The sequence below is a fragment of the Armigeres subalbatus genome, chromosome 3, assembly GCF_024139115.2.
Source record: "Armigeres subalbatus isolate Guangzhou_Male chromosome 3, GZ_Asu_2, whole genome shotgun sequence".
NCBI classification, from domain to species: domain Eukaryota; kingdom Metazoa; phylum Arthropoda; class Insecta; order Diptera; family Culicidae; genus Armigeres; species Armigeres subalbatus.
In genome coordinates, this window is record NC_085141.1 from 94,302,739 (window position 1) to 94,311,704 (window position 8,966).

Here is an 8,966-nt window from a genome sequence, read left to right on the forward strand (position 1 = left end):
CTAAGGTAACAAATGACGTCGATATTTCATCCGCAACCCTTACACTTGATTTCGATCCGTCCAACGTTATACGAATCAGCGTATCAGTTTCGCCGGAAAACCATGTCTGCCATAATTTACCATAATTCATTCCGTTTCACTGAATCGTACGCCTCCTTGAAATCAATAAACAGATGATGTGTCTGCAAGTACTCAATATCAAGGATTTGTCTCAGGGTCAACATTTGATCCGTCGTTGATCGCCCTCACGAAAAACTGCTGATATTCGCGACGAAAGACTCTTCAAGCGGTCTCAATCTGTTGAACAGAAACGGGACTAATTTTGTACGCCGAATTAAGGAGGGTTATTCCTCGGGCCCTCCAGTCTGTGCCCTTTTCAAAGAGAGCAAATGAGGCCGTCCAACCAACTAGCAGGATTTCCTCGTCTTCCCATATTTTCGACATAATATGGAGCAGAACTTCATCAAGCCGCTCACTGCCATTTTTGAGAAGTTCAGCCGAGCTGGTTCTTCCGCAGCCTTATTGTTTTCGCTCTTTAACAGCCTTTTAACATCATATAGTGTAGGCGACTCACAGCTTGTCCATCGTCGCTATATTTATTCTGCTCTCCGATGACCGTCACTTCCAGTATTCAACAAAGTCTCAAGTTATGCTTCCACCTGGCAGCACTTCGGTTTTATCTGTCAGCAAATTCCTTGTGGTCGTTGCAAATGCCGGGAGATGGCAATTTTCTACGCACGCCATTGTCAGACCCATAGAACCTCCATATCGTTATGCTCCCTTTTTCCTGCGCCTCACTAATAATTATTCTTCATATTCTTCTTCTTCCGCGGTGGGTTCTTTTCGCGATCTTTGCTTCTCCTACCGATTATGGGACGGAAAAGTCCTCAACCGATCTGAGCGTTAGCGTCGATAACAATTTTCACGTCATGCTTTGCACTCTCCATAGGCTTTATCAAGACATTCATAAACGTGTCCTTCACGTCTTCGGATTTATCGTTTCGGTGCGTAAACGTAATTGAAGATTTGCCCCGTATCCTCACACACAGATTCATGCTCTGTTTTCCGCCGCCACTGTGATAGATGTTATACTTGAATACAGTGCTGGTCGTGGGTCCACGGTTGAATTCACGTTCTCCGGACTAGGCCATCGGACTTCTTGAATACGGCCACGTTCACTCTAACCTTCTGCAGTTCGCGAGCCAGAAGGCTCACTCGTCCAGGTTCAGAGTCCTGACATTCCAGGTACCGAGTTTCTTCCAATCATAGTCCTTATTTCGTTGCCGGGTCGGTTGCCAAAATAACGTTCTCTTTTCTTCTATCTCCATTTTCGTGGTATTTGAGAGCTTAGTAAGCTACCTTACCGGGGTCGCGTTACCATTGCGCTGATGGTTCTGCCACCTTAGGTATAGCTGACGCGGTACAGTATTTCGTTAATCAGCCGCTGGGTACCAGGCAGACGCGTTTGATCCGCACCTCTTGGTGAACAACGCTCGAGGCGTACCTTCTCACTCTAGTGATGTCAGGAAAAAGTGCCCAGGCTCACTACCAGCAAGTGCACAATCCTTAGCTGGCGGTCTTTCGTCATCGGACGACCCGTGGAAGCGTGAGATAGGAATGACTATGGTTTTATTGTGTAAATATCTGCACAGACATGTTTCGAAATGGACAAATTGATATGAAATTTGCGAAAAGAATCACGTGTCTTGGAGAGACATAAACCCTATGGTTTATGGTTTTATTGATTAGCATTGGAGCGCGCATATTGGAAATAAATCTTAAATAAGTTCTTTACAGAATCACTTTTTTTAAATAGGCTGATTCAAGAAGATTTTTTTTGAAAGAACAAAACACATCAAATAGTGACTGCAGAGACTTTAATGGCTCGGAAAAAGATATTTTAGTAACCAGATAAAGATTGTCGCTGTCGTCGCTGTCCGGAACATCTTTTGGTGAGGATCTTCTTCTTCTTCTTCTTCTTCTTATTGGCATTACATCCCCACACTGGGACAGAGCGCCTCGCAGCTTAGTGTCATTGAGCACTTCCACAGTTATTAACAGCAGGTTTCAAGCCAGGGTACCATTTTGCATTCGTAATCATGAGGCTAACACGATGATACTTTTATGCCCAGGGAAGTCGAGACAATTTCCAATCCGAAAATTGCCTAGACCGCACGGCTAAGGAGGGCTGAGGAGTCTAAGGAGGATAGGGAGCTAAATGTCAAAGAAGGAAAATCCATCGATTTGACAGCTTGGTACCCAACATGATCCGGACAGCAGAACAAAGGGAACCGAAGCGACAATCTTTATCTAGTAACTAAAATATCTTTTCCATGGAAGGCTATCGGAGGTGGTTGTTGCAGATTATCATGGCTTCTGAAGCAGTTCAACAGTAAATCATCAAGTGATCACAGAACCGAATTACAATCACCTCGCAGGATTATCACTTGGTTGCTGTTATGTGCTATAAAGTTACACACTAAAGAGGATTGATTTGCCAGTATTGTTTCAAAGATCAAACAAAACCACCAGCTTACATCAGGATCATGAACATATTCAACATTCCAAAATAAATATTAAATATTTAGGTTTTTTACCTCAATAATCTACGTCCGATGGCGATCGTGTCTCTGATACAACCTTCTACTTTTAGCAAATAAATTGGTGCCATTTGTACAATATTCAGCGACATTTGAGTATGATTGAGCCGATATGCGTTCGAGGGTTAAGGTGTAAGGACAATGGTCATCTCAAATTAAGTAGCTATTTTATTTATTTTACATAGATTCACATTTATATTTCATTTTTCTCGAAACAAATCTTCTATCACTTTCCAGGGTTATCTTAAAATGTGTAATCAACTGCTTATTTCTTTTTTTATTTTGTTTTGTTTTGTTTATTCACCTACACACTAAACATCAGTACAGTCAATCATTCTCTTGGATTGACTGCTTTCTATCTGTTTATTTTTATTCTCATATTTATCGTATTTACTTAGTAAACTTGAGTTCCATTTCGGAAAGAAATCTTATCACTTTCTTTCTCGGACAAAAAAAATGAAATGAAATGGTACAATCAATTACTTTTTCTCGTGTTTTGATTCAAAATTCAGATTTGTTCTCTCTCACTGGTTTGATTATGTGCGATTGTCTCATGATGTCAGAAATGCTTCACCTGGATGAGTTTAAGAAGCATGAAATGATGTATGTCGGTATGTATGAATCGAATGCGCGATGAGCGATGAGAGGACGTGAACTCGATCTCGTTCGGTGTTTTGGAAGTTCACGAGGCTACTTTTACCTTGCGACTGTTTTTAAATGTGTTTAATATCACTGCGCGTTCTTGCACAGAGACAAACCACGCCTGGAGATCAGTCGACGAAGCAAAGTCCCTGGTGTTGTCCGCGGAAAACACCGAAACGAACGATGACGAGGGTGATTCATTGAGAGACAAGAGTGCATGATTTCGAATGATGATTGTGATCATAATGCTATAAAAATCTATAATCTATTATGCGTGATGAAGTTATGATGTACTGGGGGGTGAGGTGGATTGATGCGGGTGCGTGAGAGTGAGGGCGATATGGCTGAGTGATTCCTGGCTGACTTTGACCGCCTGACTTTCTCCATGAGATGGCTTCTCCAGAACGCGCATGGTATCTGAATAGGACGAATCGATCTGAGGATAACCTTCTCCGCCGGGCGGATGTTTTGATCAGATCGGACAGCGATAGGAAACTTTGGCGTCCGTTGTCGACGTCCCGGTCGTAACTAGCATATGCGTAATCTGAACGAAGCAGTAGAGATGGATTAAAAGCAGAGGTGATGCACTCTCAGAATCTACCCATGTTACGCCGTATAGCGCTCGAGGGCGATTAGGAGAACTGGTAATTATGCAAAGAAGCCGGTACCATTATCACCAAAATCACAGCATAATGCTCCTGGGATTTGCGGACGACATAACTGATATTATCAGAGTTGATCGCCGTGCCGCGGAAGAGGCTTTATTGCCTTTTAAAGAGGGAGACAGCGAGGATTAGGAAACACGATCAATACCAGCAAAACAGAAGTATATGGTCGCTGGCAACGTCGCGTGGGTTCATTAGTGGTGGTGGTATGAAATAGTGCTGGATGGTGAAAAGTTTGAAGTGGTAGAAGAATTTGTGTATCTTGGAACATTAATGACGTGCGATAATGATGATGTGTTTCCCGTGAGGGTGAAAAAGGCGTATTATGGCTGCAACTAGAAGCTTATTACGGACTTCGTAACCAGCTTGTGTCCCGTGATCTGAAACAAGTCAAAATTCGCGTTGTATACTACTCACAGTTACTTCCGGTGGCTTTATACGGCCATGAAACATGGACGTTAAAGAAGGCTGATTGGAGAGCTTTCGGAGTGTTTGATCGTAAGGTACTGCGGACAATACTTGGCGGTAAGCAGGAGAACAGTATCTGGCGGCGTTGCATGAATCACGAGTTGTCTTCTTCTTCTTCTTCTTATTGGCATTACGTCCCCACACTGGGACAGAGCCGCCTCGCAGCTTAGTGTTCATTAAGCACTTCCACAGTTATTAACAGCGAGGTTTCTAAGCCAGGTTACCATTTTTGCATTCGTATATCATGAGGCTAACACGATGATACTTTTATGCCCATGGAAGTCGAGACAATTTCCAATCCGAAAATTGCCTAGACCGGCACCGGAAATCGAACCCAGCCACCCTCAGCATGGTCTTGCTTTGTAGCCGCACGTCTTACCGCACGGCTAAGGAGGGCCCCACGAGTTGTACCAAGTGTATAAAGGGCTGGATATTATTAAGCTTATTCAACACGGCAGACTACGGTGGGCTGGTCACGTTGTTCGTATGCCGGAAGAACGTCAAGCGAAGATAATATTTAGTAGAGAACCCGGAAGGGGCCGCAGGCTTCATGGAAGGCCGCGTACACGATGACTTTTTGCAGTTGAAGAGAACCTGAGGGCGCTGGAAGCGATAGTCCCAGGATCGAGTCCAGTGGAGCTGTAGCCCATCAAGTATAAAGTATGTGTGCCAAACAGTGTTTTATTTCGGCAGTGAAAGTTTAATTTGGCACTTTGGCAAAGTGGTTTAGTGCTTAGAAGAGAGATTATTACAGTTCGCAAATTCGTTAATAATGGCGACTGGTAAGGCTACTAGTCAGCCCCGGTTCTCCTTACCGTCAACGTAGAGACCGGTAGTTAAAGTGAGAGGTCGCGACATGTCTAAGAGTTTAACCGCGGTACCAGGGATTGAATCCTAAAAAGAATGAACAAGTCTCTCACTTATCATCTCTGTATACTAGGGTGGCTCAAATTAGTATGGGAAAAACTTTGTTCAATTTTTTTGATGGGCCGCCGTCTTATTCGGTTTCTGTTTGATGCCCTTATGTACTCTGGACAAAATTTCAGCCAAATCAGTCAACGTTTGGAGCGGTGCTAAACTCGTTAAGGAAGTTTCATATGGAAAAATGTATGCAGAAACATCCAAAAATAGTAAATTGCAACTAAACTCATACAACTTACGATGAAGAATTCATGATACTCATTCAGATCTTGGGAATTTTATACAGAATATTATGCGAGGAAACTGCGAGAAGATTCGAGTTTGCCCAGCTAAGTTATTAGCATTTTCTCTGCAGTGGGGTTTGAGCAAATTTCGTTTCTTTTACCTTTGAAAAGAAATAAATTCACCCCTACAACACACCAGTAAATGCTAATATCTTTGCGTAATAAACTCTAATCTTCTCGCGGTTTTCAACATAACATTCTGTATTTTATTTTACAAGAACTGAATAAGTATCATGGTTCTTGATCGTAAACAATGCCGGCCAACTGCAAATGACTGTTTTTGGAAGGTTCTACATACATTTTCCCATATAAACTTCCAACGAGTTTAGCATCGCCCGACCCGTTGACCATTTGAAGCTGAAATCAAATTGGTCCAGAGCATCAGGGCATCAACTACATCAAGTGAAAAAATGTTATCAAAAAATTTGAAAAAGTGTTTTTTGAGCCACCCTACTGTATACATATACGATATGTAGCATACCGCGAGAGACTTTTTTCGCAAATGACAGCTTGAGAACTGATTCGGGAGGCTATACCCCATGTTAAATTTCTTTTAGAAAGCTCCAAATGGGTGGAGCACTGACTCTGATGATGCATTTCAACTTATTCTACACAGCTGTGTAGTAACGAACACGAAAGGAGCAAAAAACAAAGCGAGAATCACAATTTTTCTGTGGGGACTGCCTATCCGATTCTGTTTTTTCGCATTTGTATACCTACAAGTTTCATAAACTTGTTATCATGGCTTGTTATGATTCGAACAGTTTTTGCCTCTCTTTTATCGTTGTTCGTTATCCATTGAGAGCGATTTCTGCAAACCCTGGTCGGTACAGTGATTGACCGTGAATAGGGAGCGGGACCATTTGGGCAGCACCCCCTATTCCCGTCCACAAAGTTAATAACTCGACCGCGTTCCAACCAAATGGCTTGATTGTTTGTACTTCACTAGATATCGACAGAAACTAATTATGTACGAAAAAACAAGTAATTCTGTTGTAACGCGCTCGAGTAATGAACATTGCTGACGGGAATAGGGGGTGCTGCCCAAATGGTTCTCTACCCTATACCGACCTAGTGTGCATGGTGCCGCGAATGATCTAAACCACGATTAAATTCCTCTCGAGGACACTATTCAGTGGTCTGCCGAAGGTAGTGGTGGAAGTCTGTGAACCCTACTCGCAAAACGAGAAGTAGGTTGTTCGAGCAATCACACAGTTGTTCATTGTTATTGTGTTCATCACTTGTCATAATTCCACTAAAAAGCTCAAAATAATTTTCTTTTCATTGTGTTTATGTCAAGTTAAATTTATTCATTGCATTCGAAGAAACCATAAATACTCGCGACCGTGATTTTTACTCGAACAAAATATTGCCCTGCTTTTTGTCTTTGATCTTCCCGTAGGGGAAGCCTACCTCTATACCTCATGCATCAATTGTACAATACAGCTAGCTGATGCCATATTCAAATTAGAAAAGAACTCAATCATATTGATAATATTAACATTTCAAAAAAGTATTTCGTTGCAGGAAAACTCATGAGCAAAATGTGGAAAATTTCTGTTTTTCCTACATTTCTTTCTATTATTTTGACACTTTTTTTTGCCTAACCTACACAATTTTGCGTCTATTTTCGTTAAAGCAATCTCAAACATCCCAAGTAACATTTCAAGTTTTATTCTGCTCTAGGAGTTGTTTTCAAGATTAAATTATAAGATCGACCAATAAAACCCACTTGTACACGAAAACCTTCTGATGACCACTATAAGTGTAAGATATGACGAAGTGGCCCTCTCTAGATAACCACTATAAACTAGCAACCCTATAACCAGAGACCGGCGGAGTGAAAAACAGTCGAAATGGCAACGTATGAAAATGCATGAAATCGTGAAAATGATACTTCGAGCACTTCGCACTTTTGCTTAGCACTTCTTATGGATGCAAAAAGTAAATGAGTCGAAATGGAACCGCTTTCGACGAGTTCGATTAAACAAGATGGCGTCTTCAAATCTCTTATTCTAGTATTTCTACTATAAACCTATTATAAGAGTATTTATAAACCCTTTTGAACCATCCGCAAAAAGGGGAATTTGGTCGCAAAGCTGTCAAATAAGATGCTTTGAAAAAGAAAAATAAATCTTTGAGTAATAATAACAAAGTAAATTGTTGATGAGAATAATGATGAGAGTTGATACAACAATAATATTTTAACATAATTGTTGTTCATTGTCATTGAAATGAGGTGCGCTTTCGATTTTATGGTGAAAGCTGATGAAAAAATTAAGATTGCTTACCACGCGCTCTCAAAATATTGTAGTTTAGGGGCAATAAATTTGAAAAAATATATACAGCAATATCGTAAATCTTCACTGATTGTATTGATTTTCCACCTCAATATATTTTTTAGTGCAATAAATTACCAGAAAGAAGTTGATTACGTGCTGGAAAAATCGTCAAGTTCATGAATTTCAAGTGATAAATATCACAGACTTGAAAATGCTCTACTTTTCAACATGGCCATCATAAATCTCAAACATGGTAACTATAAGGTAGGCCCAATTACACTCTTTTCTTACTCGTGAAGCGAGTATTTCCACGTTGAAGGCCGTCCGTCAACAAACGACCCCAACGTAAAGTCGACCAGGCGGAGGTGAAAGTAAAGCCTTCCCGATCTAGTGGAACAGTGAAGCCGAAGAGGAGCATTTTCCAGGCAATTCTAGTGCCGAAAGTCGTCTCCGGCCGGTTGTGAATCGGCGCCATTGCCAACCAAGTGGACCTCGTGGTGGCGATATCACGTGCAGTAGCGTCAGCGAGCTAAAGTGAGTCTGTTCCCTATTAACAGTGCCTAGAATTTCCAAACAAAAATAACCTAGTATCAAATTAATAAATTTCTAGTTCTTTATTCAATTCCTATTTGCCAACTTCTTGTGTGCACCGAAAAATGAAATTTCAGTCCATTTACTTCACTGTGGTTGCAAAGTGGTACAGGTAAGTCTCCGCTAGTGCGATTGTTCGACCCTGAGATAAGGAAAAGAGGTGAGCAAGCTCGGGACATGCGGATGTCCATGCCTAAGATGCATGGGCGTCAAAGATAGTAACAATATTTCCAAGGCTTTCAACAGGACAACAGGAAGGCTTTCAACAGTAGATTATCCGTCAAACTCTTCGCTTTTGTCCGGAATTTCCTCACAGGGCGCTCTTTTCAGGTTATGGTCGGTAATCAAAGTTTGGGGTCCTTTCCGGAGGAAACCGCATGGATCCGTTATAGCCGTCATGTTATTCCTCCTAGGTATGAATGAGGTGATTCGTTCCCTTCCCGCCAACATATACATCTTTGTATTTGCAGTAGACATTCTTCTAGTTGTCGTTGGCGACACGCCCGCTTGTAC